This window comes from Lemur catta, chromosome 1 (genome assembly GCF_020740605.2).
Source record: "Lemur catta isolate mLemCat1 chromosome 1, mLemCat1.pri, whole genome shotgun sequence".
Classification (NCBI taxonomy): Eukaryota; Metazoa; Chordata; class Mammalia; order Primates; family Lemuridae; genus Lemur; species Lemur catta.
Window position 1 is genome coordinate 33,501,504 of NC_059128.1, and position 15,273 is coordinate 33,516,776.

General features: G+C 49.8%; 1 protein-coding gene across 2 annotated transcripts in view; it reads right to left on the bottom strand.

The window, feature by feature from the left end:
* The window catches only part of PLEKHG3 (pleckstrin homology and RhoGEF domain containing G3), a 39,530-nt gene extending 32,244 nt beyond the window's left edge, over positions 1 to 7,286 (bottom strand). The window contains exon 1 of one of the 2 annotated variants that reach the window (XM_045565736.1): positions 7,027 to 7,286. The gene's annotated coding sequence lies outside the window, so the exon portion shown is untranslated. The remainder of the gene's footprint in view (positions 1 to 7,026) is intronic. The other variant, XM_045565763.1, reaches the window with a different exon arrangement.
* Between the last annotated feature and the right edge of the window lie 7,987 nt (positions 7,287 to 15,273).

Genomic DNA, 15,273 nt, shown 5'->3' on the forward strand with positions numbered 1-15,273 from the left:
AAGAAAAAGGACATTCAACATGGTACTATATATGTCAAAATTAAAGTAACATGGAGACCAGCTTGAGCAACACAGCGGGACCACAGCTCCACAAAAAATAGAAAAATTAGTTGTGCATGGTGGTGGACTAGCTGTAGTCCCTGCTACTCAGGTGGCTGAGGCAGGAGGATCACTTCAGCCCAGGCGTTTGAGGTTGCAGTAAGCTGAGATGATACCACTGCACTCTACCTGGGGCAACAGAGACCCTGTCTCAAAAAAAAAAAAAAAAAAATACGAAATCAAACATGATGGCAAGCACCTGTAATCCCAGCTACTTGGGAAGTTTTGAGTCCAGGAGTTTGCCTGGGCAACACACTAAGACCCCATCTCAAAATAAAATAAAATGACACAATACTATAAATTACTTATAGATAACCTTTAAAAGTATAAAAACATTCATAGGAATGATAAGCACTATGTTTGTGTGATGTTACTTCTAGGGAAGTAGGGAAGAGAAAAGGATTGAGAGGAAACAAAAGCAAGTTGCGGTTGCAGTTGCATTGTAACATTTATCTCTGTAAAAAACGAGAAGTATGATAAAATTAACATTTGCCAGATCTGCAAGGTTGGCACATGGGGTAGGGGTTTCTGCGCAGGGACAGGCCCAGCCACCCTGCAGACCAACTGGAACAACCAGCACCAAGACTGCACAGCACAGTATCTTTGGGCAGCATCCAGACCAAAACAAAGGACAAAGCTCCTGATGGAAGGAGGCCTGGGATTTTTGAAATCGCAACTCCTCCCTGTCATTTTCCGGCCTCAGAAAGTGCTATGTGGCACCCAGGTAGGTGCTTAAAACGCAAATGCACTGAAAGCACTCTTGTTTCAAGTGAGGCAAACACCCTCTGGGGTAACCAGCAATCTGCTTGGGTGGAGCTGAATTAAGATTGGGCCCATCCCACAGCCCTACTATGACACAGTCCAACCCGAGCCAGCTGGACCCCCTGTGGACAGGGAGCTGTCCAAAAAGCCACTTTGTCAAGAGTGTGCAAAGTTTTGAAACAATCTGGCTTAGAGCTAAGAGCATAAACTCCAATCATCCCTGCCAAGTCTCAGCTGAATACTCCTAGACAAGTTATCCAACCTTGTGGGGACTTGGTTTCCTTATCTGGGGGGGTGGGGGTGTAACACTACTTATATTGCCTTGTTAAAAAGATTAGTGATATTATTACCTAATTGTCAACACTTATGGGAATCTTTTAAAAATCTGTTACACACTTCCTACCTTCCTAAGCAGAGTCAAGGGAATGTAATGTAACCTTTTCCTGATGACTCAGGGTCACAATTACCAGCCAAGCATCAGTTATCAAACTGATGATCCCCAAAGGTCCAAGGTGGGCCAAGCCATTCCCCCTAACAAAGAATGGCCCCCAGCTCTTCTGCTAATGCTGGCTTTTCCTGACATTTTGATCTCAGTCTGCTCTTCTTGCCAACTCTGCACTGTGGTCATTTTTCCCCTCTATGTTGGTTCCTTTATCCTCTCATTTGCTGCTTCTTATGGGCTTGCAAATAGGATGACACAGCTTATGTGCAAAACTTAAACAGGGTCTGGGGAGGCTGGTATGAAAAAAATGTAGGAACTTGAGTTCTTGACCTTCTAGGCTATATGCAAATAAGCAAGGCTGCTGGGAGGCTGAGTTCCGAAGAGGATTTTAGGAGAGAAGTGTTACAGGATATAATAGAACATATTACAGGATGGATGAACTCTACCCAAAGCTCTAAGCACACCTTGCTGTCCACTTTGGGTTCAACTTGCATGTCTTAGAAGACTGGTCCCAGTGACTCCAGGTACTGTTACACTTTGCAGGCTGTAGGAATACAGGGCTTCCTCCCTCACTGTCAGCATAGCTGACCACAGGCGACCTTCTTAGAATCGTATGTTCTCAACATTCTCAGACAAGAATAGAACATTTGTAAAGAGTGTGAAGATTTCTTGAATTCCTAAGGTTTCATCACACAATGGGGTTTTACTTATTGGACAAATATTTATTGGAATCCTACTCCACAACAGGCACTAGGGATGTAGCAATGAGCTGGATGAATAGAGAAGCTGCATGAATACTGGCTCCCTTTTCCTTTCAATAAATACTTGCTGTCTGTTGCTCAACAGCACACACACAGCCTCACTGGGGAGTAAGGGAGATGAGTTTTAAGAGCTTCCAGTACCTGTAGAACCCCTATCTCCTTTTAGGATCCAGTTACCAAGGTCAAAAGACTTCACTCCTCTTGCATCTCTCCCTTTCGTTCTCAACTCAGACTCTAGCAATAATGAGTGCAACTCCTAGGAGGCTCAAACTGTGTTTCACAAAAGGTTCATGCACAGCCACCACTGTGTCCACCAGCACCTTGTTCAGGTTGTGTGTTCAGGAGTCCTTAAAGCTTTCCTTGAGCTTAAATCAGGGCTCTCTCCCCAAAGGCCAGCCAAGAACACCTTACAAAGCCCGGTTCTCCCTTTAGCCTTGCATTCCCAGACGGCAACAGCGCACCCAGGGCTGGATCTCCCCCTACCACTGCCTTCTCTCCCTAACCCCATGGAAGAAAAGCTGAAGGGGATGAGACCATCAAGCCCAGATTACTGTCAGGGTGGGACCCAGCACAAGCCCATCATGCCCTGTAGATCACACTTTAACAGTCCTGGAGGCCACGTGGGAACAAAGATGAGTCACACCCAGTTCCTGCCCCCAGCAGCGAGCTTCTACCCAAAATAAAAGGGACCCAGTTAGGAAGGCCAGGCTTCATCCCAACAGCTGACATCCAGAGGGGCTACCAGCATCTCCAGGTGGACCTCCTGCAGGTCCACAGGTTAGTTGACCCTGCCTGTTTTCTTTCTCCTGACATCACCCAACATCATAAACATGCCCGGGGCTGGCTGTTCAGGGTCCTCTTCGCAACTTCCTCCCAGGCCAGATTGTATCTAGCATTACCCAGTCTCCAAGCACCAACTGGCAGGGCCAGAAAGTTCCTTCATCGCAGGGCCTGCCTGGCTGCCCAGCGAGTAGGCAGAAGGTGGGGGGTGAGGGGTGTTCTGGTTGATGACCACTTCCCTGGGCCTCACCCTCCACCGCCCATCCCTCACTTCCGGAGCTAGGGCAGGGCCCCCAGGAAACCGCTCACCACAAACTTTGACAGCAGTATTTTAGATTACACCCCTCCCTTTGAGGCCCGTGGTTCCAGCTGAGAGGGGAAGAGGCTCATCAGATCAGCTGGGTGGAAGCAGCTTGGAGCTGGGCAGGCCGGACCCTAAGCTCTCATTGTGTCTGTCATTCTGTTACTTTAAATTCTAGTCCTTATTGAAAGTCCTTGCGGGGCAGCCTCAGAGCCTCCAGCAGAATCCTGTTATCTTTTTGGGCTTTCCCAAAATGGGAAGCTCCACCCACCGTCTGCCCCTTTCCCTCTTTCCCCACACCCACAGCATAACTTATCTGCAGGGGGGTAGGGGACAGCCTTCCCAGCTGAGAGGCAGAGTAGAGAGGCCAGGGACAAGGTGATTCATCCCAGCTGGTTGGAAGCAGGGGGAATTCCAGAGCAAGGGAGGGTCAGGACTCCCCAGGTCATCCTACCCCGCCAACCAAACACACCTGGGAGTCCTGCATCCTCAGCCATCTGCAATCTAGGGGAGGGCAGGAAAGGCTCACTAACTAGAAAGTTTTCACTAGGGTTTTCTATTTTCATGGCCCTTTAATTCCCCCTCCTGCCCACTACTTAAAATGAAAAGCTTTTCACCTGGAGTCCTTAGCAGGCATTCAGTATCTCCTGCCACTCCTGCAGAATCTGGCTGGAGAACACCTCCACAGGCCTTGCTAAACACTCAACACTGGTTATCTCATTGTTCGTTCCCACAACGCCACATGTGGTGGGTAGGATGACTAACCATTTTACAGGTGAGAAACTCAGGCTCAAAGGAGGTTAGCGCCATGTCAAAAGCCAGAGGGCTAGTAAGCTGTCAAGCCAGGATTTGAAGCCAAGCATGCCCAACTCCAGACCCTGCTCCTAAATGCCACAGTGGGATGCTGAACTGGGTTTCAAGGAAGGGAAATCAGAGATGAAGGGAAATAACTCCTTCAGGCATCACCTCAAAAGTGTCTTCCTCCAGGAAGCCTCCCTGGGCACCCTATCCAACTGTCATCTCACCACTTCTGTGACAATTCGTATCATACCTTCCCTATCATATATTTTATTTTGCTTATCACTGATATGCTATTTCAATTTTCTATCTTGTTTATTACCAGCTTCCCCCACTAGAAGTCAGCTCCATGAGGTCAATGATTGTTGTATATTTTGCTCACTGCTGTGTCCCATGCATCTACCATTCATACATAGTAGGTGCTAAATAAACAATTAAGTGAATGAATGTGGTACTTTAAATAGAAGGAAGAAAAAGAGGATGATCCATCTATTCAGGGGAAGGAAGGAGAGATGACAGAACAGTGTGGGAGTCTGGCCAGAGGTGACTTGGGGGCCAGAGAAAAAGTCTGATAAGAGGAAATGAGGGGCTGCCAGGTCCCCTGAGGGCTCCAGTAGAACCTTCCTGCTGGCAGGAGTGATTTCCAGCTGCCAGGGCCGTAGCCCCAGGGCTTCTGCTAGGGAGGGAGGGTGGAGTAGGGCAGGCTTGCCGCCCTGGAACAAAGGCCTGTGGATGTGCAGCTGGCCAGAGAGGCGGGACAGCAGTGGCCCAGGCCAGAGGGACGGCCTGGGATGGGGGAGGGGCACAGATGAGGAGCTGAAGATAGCCCCTCCCAATGCCCAGAGTCCCCTCAACCCCCAACACAACAGAGAATAGCTAGATGGTTTCACATTTAACCCTCCAAGACCAGGGTGCAGCCTGGTCTTGTGACAGCCCCCCAGGCTTGCGGCCAGAGCCTTCAACAGGTTCTGAGAACGGGTGGAAGTAGAGGGGCGTGGAGGGCGGAGGGGCAAGCCTTACATCTGCAACACAGACCATTTCCCCCTCAAGCCCTTTCAGCCCTCAGACCATGGCCTTTGGCCTCCTCTGGTGTAAACAGTGACCCTGAGATAGCTGTGGATTTGGTAAGGCAAATGTTTACTCTGGGGCTGAGTTACTACAGGCCAGGGGTATAAACTTATGCCACTGGCTCCTGGTATCTACCATATCCTGTGGCACATAAGGGACATATGCGGTAAATTGTAAAGCCTTCAAGGAACCCCCCCCAGCCCATCCCCCGCCCAGCCACCATGAGCCCTTTATTTTGTACCGGAGTTTATGGAATACTTTCCACATCCAAGGCTTCCTTTGATCCTTAACACGGAAGAGCAAGCAAGTAAGTAACTCCGCTTTGTTCGTGTGGAAACTGAGTCAGAAAAGATAAGTGAATTGGCCAGTCCATGTTGGAACAGTGAGGAAATCTGAGCCAATAATCACCTTGCCTCTCTGGGCTCTGCTGCCTTCACTTGTAAATGGGGCAGGCTAATCTGAGGGACTTTGCAGCCCAAGCCACTCAATCAAGCTTCCATGCTAACCAGTAGAGCCAAGATTAAAACTCAGGCAAAAACCTGTGCCAGACTCCCAGTCCAGTGCTCATTCCACTCTCCCTGCTATGCCACCTCTAATAAAAGGCAGTAGAAAGGCCCCAAAGAAGCTCTTCAACAGATCACTCCCCCAGCAGCTAGGACTTGGCCTCAAGGTTACCTCTTCCCCAGCTCCCTGCCCCATCCCTAGGGCAAGACACCCAGGGAGCCAAGGGGTGGTCCAACCTTCTAGGAGGGGCTGGGGGGGAGGCAGCAGGACTGTTAAGAGCTGGCGTCCAAAGGGGAACAGAGGCCGTCCCAGACAAGGGGTAAGCCCAGAACCACAGGGGAGGGTGAATGACAGACAGTGTACGCTTTCTTCTGATTCTTACTCCCTAGGCTTCCTCCTGGGGGCAGCTGGGATTCAGTGACTCAGGACCTTAGCTCTACTTCAGCAAATGAGGGGCGGGAAAGGCACTTTCCTGAAGGCGAGGCAGCTGATATGCTCGGCGGGGAGCCCCTCCCCCTCTCGGGACTGTCATTACTCTGCCCGCTTATTATTTCTTGAGCCAGGGCCCTGTGATTGGGCTGCGTGCAAAGGCACTGGCTGGGGAACCCTGGGAACCCCCAGTCCCGGGTTCCCTGTAAGGTGATGGATGCAATCTGGGTTGCCCGATGGGGGCCCCAGAGCAGGGGACAGGCCCCTACATCTGCCCACAGCTTAGCGAATGACCTCAAAGTTGAAACTCTCCGGCGGCCTCTAACACCGAACCGCACCCCCCAGGCCACACCTCTCCAGCCTCCAACCGCTCAGTTTCCCACCACATTCCTCCTTTTGTTTCCAAAAGTAGCCCCAAGGAGTAAAAGTAACTACCCTAACAACGTCTTGAAAATTTAAGCTTACACGCCTCATCCTGGCTTTCCAAACCAAAGGCTGAGAGGGGGGCCCAAACAACCACACCGATTTCAGGAGCGCGCGAGGGCGAGGCAACCAGTTGCTCTGTGCCTTCTGCTCCCCGTTTCTGGAGCCCACTCTAATTCGTCCCGTACGGGTAGCTGAGATTCCCCACAGCCAGCACCGTGTGGCACCAACCCGGAACAGGCTGCGGGCGCCTCTCGGGCTCGCTGAAGCAGAGGCTCGTCCTACCGCAGACGGGTCCACCCTGCCCGGGCCCACAGTTCGGGGCAAGGACCGCGCGCAGCCTCGCGGGCTTCCTGGATTTCAAACTGAGGCTCCTCGGAGGCACCAGGCGCATTCGCCCCCTTTGTTTCCCGGGTCGGGGCAAAAAGGACAGAAAATGTCTCCTCGCTCGACCCTCCAGCTTTCTCGCCCTATGCGGGCAGGGGTCGCCCGGGGAGGAGCCAAGGCCCCAGGCCCTCTTCGGTCGCTCCGGTCCTCACCACGCAGGGGGCTGGCACGAGGGCCCCGAGAGGGCGGGGTCCCCAGCGCGGCTCCGGGCACTGCCACTTCGCCAGCCGCACGCAGGCAGAGGGGAGCGGGAAGAATCCAGGGACACTCACCGAGCGGTCGCCGCCGCGGGCTCCGGACACGCACGGCGCGTGGGGCTGCCCAGGTGCCGCCGCGACGCGGGCGCGAGTTTGAAAGTCGCTCTCGGAAGGGGCCGAGGCTGCCGGCCGCTCCCGCCCACTGCCAGCCCCGGGCCGTCCAGGACGTGGCCAGCTGCGAGCGCGGCCCCCGGGGACCCCAGCCCGCGCGCCGCTTCCCAGCGCCGGCAGGAAGTCGGGGCCGAGCCGAGCCGGACTGCGGCGGGAGGGAGAGAGCGAGGGCGGGGCGGACCAGGAATTTTTCCAGTGGGTGGAGACTCGGGCCCGCGGCTGCTGTCCGGCAATTGGCGGAGCCGCGGGGGCCGGGGGAGCCTTCGCGGCGCTGCTGGCCCGAGCCGGGGTGAAGGCTGCGGCGGGGCTGCGGGGCTTTGGTGCGGCTAATGATTAACGCTCGCAGGTGGGGCGAGTGCGCGCCGGGCCGGTGTCGGTCCTGCCAGCCGCCAGCCCCTCCCGGGCAGCCTAGATGCTCTAAGATACCGAGACGTTGCAGGAACAGTAGCTGTTAGAAAAAATGAGATACCGAGACGCACGTGGTGGGGTCACCATGGTGTCACAGACCTGCTATCACCGCCTTCCGAGAGGGCGCCGGACAGCCAAAGCATCCCCATTGTGCGGACAGGGAATACCAGGTCCAGCAAAGGGGGCTTTTCTCAGGGGAGCCACTTGGGATCGAATTTGTAGGTGCTGATCCTACCAGGGCAGTTCACCTCGGCTTTTCTGACTCAGAAAGGCACGTCTTGAATTTTTCACCATAACTCGGTCCCTGTGACCCTTCACAGATGTCAATCCGAGCCTTCAAGAAGCTGACCGGAAAGATGATAACTTGGAGCGAGCTCCACAGGGCACTGTTAGGTGGGAAACACAAGATGCGCACCTGGGTGATAGAGGACCCCATTTTTGGTAAAACAAAGACAGAGAACGCTCTTTGTAAGTGATCATGTGCGCATGGAAAGGTACACACCTGGAAATCGGGGGTCAGGGACATTCAATACAGACACGTTGGATTTTGACCAAGAGCATTAATCTAAAAACCCGTAACACTTCATCAATAAAGATCCTGAAAAAAAGATGCTGTCCCAACACTAGCCTGGGGGAGAGAAGCCCGGGTGGGACTCCGGAAGAGGAACAACGCTGCCAGGTTAGGCGGGATCACCGGTTCCTTGGGAGGAGAAATGGGCCACTGATATCAGAACCACTGGATATATCCGGGTATAAACAGTTTATAGAGGTCACGTTAAAAACAAAATAACCCCTTCCACCACCACCACCACCACCACCACCCCCAAAAAAAGCTGCTCGGGACAAATGCAGGTTCCAGGTGATTTACAGGGCGGGGCGGGGCGGGGCGGGCGCGGGAGGAAATGGCTTTCAGGTGACTTTGTAACTGGATCCCGGCGGAGGGGGCGGGTGAAGACGGTCGGGCGTCCTGGCTTCTGACTGCGGAGGAAGCGGTAGGCGCTGGGCCTGGCGGGCCCAGAGAGCCGGGCCCACATTCCTCAGGGAGGGAGGGTCGGTTCTACGCTTGCAGAGCCCCAGACTCGCCGACCTCGTAGGTGAGAGCCGAGATTGCAGAAGGTGGGGGGGATGGGAGATAAACTTCCGCTGCGGCTCCACTGTACGCAGCCCTCCAGGCTTGGAGCTGCAGGGAAAAGTGAGAAGCCCCAGACCCTTCTGGCCTTCCATTCTCAGGCTTCCACCTTTTCTGTTTCTGATCGCCTGAATCCTACCGGTCCCTTCCTGTCCCCCTCAAATTGCAGCTTCCAAAGACGCTCCTTGGCTTAACTAAGCCACTTATGAGCGCACCCCTCACTCCTCAGCCAGGGCGCCTCATAGTGCCTGTACTATATTCTTTGCAAACATTGTGTCCTCACAGCCACCTTGTGAGGCAGCAGGTATCCTTATCCCGTTTTACAGATGAGTACTGAGGCTCAGAGGGATAGAGCAACCGGGCCAAGGTTGCAGAACAGGCAAAAGCAGAGCCTGACAAGAGCCTAGATAGGTCCAACATTTGATACTTACTATAATAGCAATTATTCTAAGTGCTTTACAAGAACAATTGCAGTTACAGAAAAAGAAACTGAGGCAAGGTCACACAGCTAGTGGGTGGTAGACCTGGGAGTCATAACAGGGAACTCTACTCAACCACCACCTCTTCTGCTTTCTTTCTGACACTTCAATTCAGCACTTGATTGTGATGTCTTGCATTGTTTCTGATTGTTTTAATTTACATTGCCTATTTCCTAAAAAGATTGTAATCTCCCTGTTGCAGAAGTCATATAGGAAGCACTCAATAAAGCAATGCTGAAATTCAGATGAAACAGCCTGAAGAGTATATAAGAAATCCCACAGTCTCACCTCCAAGAATAAAAATCTGTGTCGGGCCTGGGGAGCTCCAGGCTGCAGCCCCCCCACAGCTCAAAGCCTCTGTCCTTCCTACCATTTCTTGCTTCAGTGGCCTCACCCTGCTATTAAATCATTTATTATTAATATAATAATACCTTATGTCTCAGTAATGCCTTTAATCCAAAATCTCAAAGTGTTCTAACAAATACAGATTAATTCATCTTCACAGTACCACCCGCCCCCCCAGACCAGGAGATGGAGGTATTCTCCCTGTTTTATGGGTGGGAAAACCAAGACAAACAGTTGAGATGACTCACTATGGAAATCAGTGGCAGATACTCCCCCATCTCTTCCCCTCCTTCCCAACTCTTGGCTGCCAACACTTGCATGAACATTTCAAATCCCAGAGACAAAGGCCATTGAGTTTTCACAATAAAGGACATTTCCAGACTGTCATTTCAGCTGCTCTATTGTGGTAGACCTCAGGAGAGGGAGGGGATGTAAACCCAGTGAAGGTGCCCTGGGGCTCTGTGCTGGCTTAGGGAGACTGCTGGCTGGAATGGAGGAATGAAACCTCAAAATCCCCCTCTAAGATGATTTGAAAAGCCCTACCAAGCTCTGAGGTCTTCCCCAACCTTTTTGGCACCGGGAACCATTTTCATGGAAGACAATTTTTCCATGGACAGGGGATGGTTTCGGGATGATCCAAGCGGGTTACATTTGTTGTGCACTTTATTTGTATGGTTACATTGTAATATATAATGAAATAATTATACAACTCACCATAGGCTGGGGAACCCCTGTTCTAGAGTTCTAAGCTGCATTTCAGCAACTTAGAACTCAAAATAGGAGACATGTGGCAAAAGAAAAAATAGATAAATTGGACTTCATCATCAAAATTTAAAACTTTTGTGCATTAAAGGCCATCAAGTAAGTGAAAAGACAACCCAAAGAATGGAAGACAATGTTTGTAAATCTCATACCTAGTAAAGAACTTGCTGAAATAAAGAAATCCTACAATTCGATAACAAAAAGACAACCCAATTTTAAAATGGGCAAGGGATCTGAATAGACATTTCTCCAGAGAAGATATACAAATGACCAATAAGTACATGAAAAGCTGCCCAACATCATTAGCCATCAGGGAAATGCAAATAAAAACATAATGAAATACCATTCCATACCCACTAGAATACATATAATCAAAACCACACAATAATAAATGTTGGCCAGGATATGGAGAAATTGAAACCTTCTTGGACTGCTGGTGGAAATGCAAAAGGGTGCAGCTGCTCTGGAAAACTGTGTGGCAATTTCTAAAGGTTAAACATAGATTTGCTATATGATTCCACAATTCCTCTCCTAGGTGTATACCCAGAAGAAATGAAAACACATTTCCACCCAAAAAACTTGTACACAAATGTTCATAGCAGTATTATTCACAATAGCCAAAAAGTAGAAACAACCTAAATGTTCAACTCATGAATAAACAAAATGTGCCATCTCTGTACAAATGAATATTATTCATCCATAAAAGGGAATGAAGTATTGACTCATGGATGAACTTGAAAACATTCTAAGTGAAAGAAGCCAGTCACAAAGAACCAAATATTGTATAATTCCACTTATATGAAGCATCCAGAAGAGGCAAACCTAGACAGATAGTAGATTAGTGTTCGCCTGTGGCTGGCGTGGGCGTTGGGGAAGGCTGGAGGAAATGAGGAGTGACTGCTGACAGGTTTGAGACTTTTTTTTAGGAATGATACACATATTTAGGGGGGTTCTAAAATATTGCGATGGCTGCACAACTCTGAATATACTAAAAGCCATTGAATTGTACACTTTAAATGGGTGGATTGTGTGGTATGTGAAATATATCTCAATAAAGGTGTTTTTTTTTAAATAAGTGTGAGCCACTACCCCCTGTTCCAGAGTTAGCACAGTCTATCAGAATCCTGTGGAATCTTCAGTGGGCAGAACCCACCTCTCTGCATTCCACCAGAGCACACTGAATGGAGTTTGAGAATCTTTCTAAAGCGAGGTCTTAGGAGACAAAGGCTTGTGGCCCCCAGGCTTCCTGAAAAAAAAAATTTGTAACTAACTCTGAGAGGGCCCTGTCCTCTGAGGAAAAAGGGTCCACTTCTTGAAGTTCTTTATGAATCACTTCTTTCCCCTAGCCTGGACTTGTTAGTGTCAGAAAGGGGAAGAAGCTCTGGGGAAAGGGAGAAGACTTCTCCCCTCCTTCCCTACGTTCAGCTTGCAGCCACTTCCATTTCTTGAAGGAAATTAGCTGTTTGTTTGAGTTTACGCCTGCAACAGAAACATTTGCCAATCACTTGTGGTTTTTCAAGAACTCAGGAGCCCCGTGTGAACCATTTCTGGAGATCACTTATGTTGGCCTTTGTTATCAGTAGATAAACGGGCTGTAGTCAGCACTTACAACACCTGAGACCAGGGAGTTGGCACAGAGACACCGGCCTGGCACGCTGTTTCTTTGGTTGCTGGCCTTTGGGCTGTTTTTCTATTTGCATCTCCACCTATAGATAGATGAGGTGTAAAGACAGAACAGTCAAGCTTTACCCTGTTCAGTGCCAGACTAAAAGATTTTCTGGGGTTGGCTGAAATGGTTTCTTGATCTGTCTGTATACTTCACTGATAAGTGTTATTAATATCCCCAGAAGACTTTGCACCTCTGCCTGAGGTTTTCAGACCTGGGTGTTCGTAAGAATCATGTGAAAAGTTTCTGACTCGGGACTGATGCAGACTCCAGGAATCTGCATTCATAATAGGTGGGCGAAATACAGAGGACTCAAAATAAAAGCCCTGCAGTCCCTCCCAGTTCTCCAAAGAAAAAAGGGGCATTTTAAGGCCTCATGATGTAGGAATAAACCAGGCTATTAATTTAATTAGATGGAAGAGTTCCACCTTGATTCATGTGAAAAACGCTTGATCTTCAACACCTTGGTGACAAGCAGGGCAGGGCATATCTACCAAGTGCTATACTGTAAGCCTCAGAAAACAAACTGAGAGCTTAATTAGCAGGTAATTGCTCAGTTACTTGCAGATGAGGCAGTTCTTCCTGACTGTAATTTTGGTTGTTGATGTTTTCCTCTTAGAAGGAGCCCGTGAGTTCTCAGCCTGGCTTCTCTATCTTACCCAGAGAGGACGGAGCAGCTGTGCCCCACAGACCTGCATACTCTTCCTTTGGTTTCTGTGCCAGACCATACAGGAAGCATGGGTTGGTGATTACCAGATTAGGGGAGCTGGGACCGAGTTTCCTGCCACCAGCAACTCCTCCTGGAACGATGAGAAATTAGTCTAAGGGAGGATGGGATAACTTTGTTCTTCCACTCGAGCAGTGACCAAGCTCACAGACCCCACACAGTCCCATCCTAGTCTTGGCTGCCAGGTGCTCCTATCAAAACTTCAAATGCCTTCATGAGTGGTACTTTGTGGAAGCCACCCTGGCCCACTACCCTTTCCATGCTCCTGCAACAAAGCTGCCATCGTCTTCCCAGTCTCCGAGGGCTTCCAGGATCTCTTCCAATCCTGCAAGTCTTAGATCCTACCATCTTAAGAAACCCCAAACTGAATCTTTCAGCTACAGGAAGCTCTCTTTATCCTTCACTTCCAAGTTTGGCCAGGAGAGAAGCCTGGCTTCATAACCCCTCATTCAGATACCCTCATCCCAGGCCCATGGCTGGAGATTAGGCGATAACAGCATGCCAGGAACAGTGATAAGTACTTCATTAGCATCCTCATCCCATCTTCACAGCAGTCCTTCGAGAGACAGGTAATAGTTCGCTCCCATTTCACGGATGAGACTATCAAGGCTGGGAGAGGTCAAGTCACATGTCTCAAGCCATGTGGTTCTTAATGGCAAAGCCAGGACATGAACCCAGGCCCCTCTGCAGGCTAAACCCCTGCTCTTATCCACCATCCTACCACCACAATGTCCTACTCCAGCTCTCAAGGAGCCAGCTGCTAGACCAGAGCAGAGCAGGTGGGAGCAACTTAAGCAAATCAAACCTCCCACTCTGCTTTGTCCAACCAATCAGGTTTGAATTTCCTTAAAACGCCACCAGAAAGCCTTCTAGTGAATTGCACACTCATTCCAAGGACTGGTAAATGAGTGACAGAAAGAAGAAAGAATGTGTTCCGGGTCATAAAGCTGATGAAGCGGAGGGGAGAAAAGCAAAAGTCCCTGAATTCTTCCGACTTCTCAAGCTAGATGGCTATAAAAGGTGAAGCAGGGCCTGTGCCTGGTAACTGCAGACTTTCAAGCCCTAATCGCAGCTCTGCTGCCTAATAGTCCTGCTGCTAGAACTCAGAGAACATCCTGTCCTACCCTTCTGGGGAGCTAAGCTGAGGTTTACCAAGTGCTACAGAATGGAGCGGGGAGTTGGCTTCCTGCTGGGCTCAGAGACTCCTTGAAGGTCTGGAGAGGCCAGAAGCCCTGGAGTTGTCTCCAGAACCTTCCTCAGCCCCAGCTTCCCCGTGTGCAACCCCTCCTCGCAGAGGCTCTTGCTGTTCCTATGGCAACGCCCTCCCCCCTCCCAACCCCCTGGCCCAGTGGAAAGGCACCTTCTCAGGTAGGAGGGCTTTGCGGTCTCTTTGGAAGTGTGGTGGTTAAGAGCACAGACTGCGGAGTCAGCAGACCTGGATGTGAGCTCTGCTTTTTAGGCCAGCCCTGTGACCTCTCTGCACCTCGCTTTCCTCTTCTGAAAATGGGGTTAGTAGTACCTATCATACTGGATTGTTGTTCAGGAATAAATGAGAAAATATTTTTAAGGTACTTAGCACAGTTCCTAGCTCACAGAAAGAGGTAGCGAATAATGTTATTTTTATTTCTAAATGTCAGGTTCCCAAGCCCCACCTCAATACCCTAGCTTCCCTGGTGCTGCATCAAGTCGGAGTATCGTATAGCTGAGAGGCCCTAGAAGTCACCTAATGTAATTTTTCCCCATGCAATTTTCACACATATACATTTCTAAGAATGAGATAATATCAGTAAAGTACTTAGCACATGCCTGGGATATAGTAAATGCTTAATAAATGTTAGAGGTTTTTGTTGGTGTTTGTCTAGGCAGGTGTCTACTTCATATTTATCCATCCATCCATCCATCCAGTAGTCACTTACTGAGTGTTCTGGTTGCTGGGAGAAGTACAAGACATATATAAGACATGGTGTCACCCCAGGTGGAAAATGTACAACCAAATCAAAAAGAGAAGAGCCAGAAAACAGTTAGAGAACAGTGGAGGGCCTAACTATGCCATATTTTCTAAACTCTCAGGTATGACTATTATCACACCTGAACAGAGGAGACAGAGTCCTCCTTTTTAACAATGACCCAGAATGCATATATTCAAATAGTGTTGTTTTCAAAGGATGAGGACATGTGCTTATATCAAAGATCTCATCACCCAACAAGCCTTTAAATTATTTTTAATAGCTTCAATGTTGGCAAATCCTGGGCTTTTTAAGGTTTGGGAGAAGGAAATAGCCAATGCCATTCAGACCCAGGTCTGGTGGCAAGTGCCATCTCCAGCTGTGTCAAAGCCGATCTAGAATGAGGAGTGACGGTGGAATGAGGACACTAGTTTCTCCAGTACACTCTGGAGCCAGCCCTGGAGCCCCAAAGAGAAGCTGACTCACACCCACCCCAGTGCTCCCCACCTTCCCACTCCTCCCCTTCCTCCATCCGCACACCCTGACATGAAGAAGAGTTCTTCGGTAAGAGACAAAGAGCTTTAATAGAGGAATGCAGCCCACGGTCATCCTGGGACTTATTCCAGTGCTTATCTCTCAACCCAGGAGAGCCGCATAGCATACACATTTGCCTCCAATAGCTGCCACAG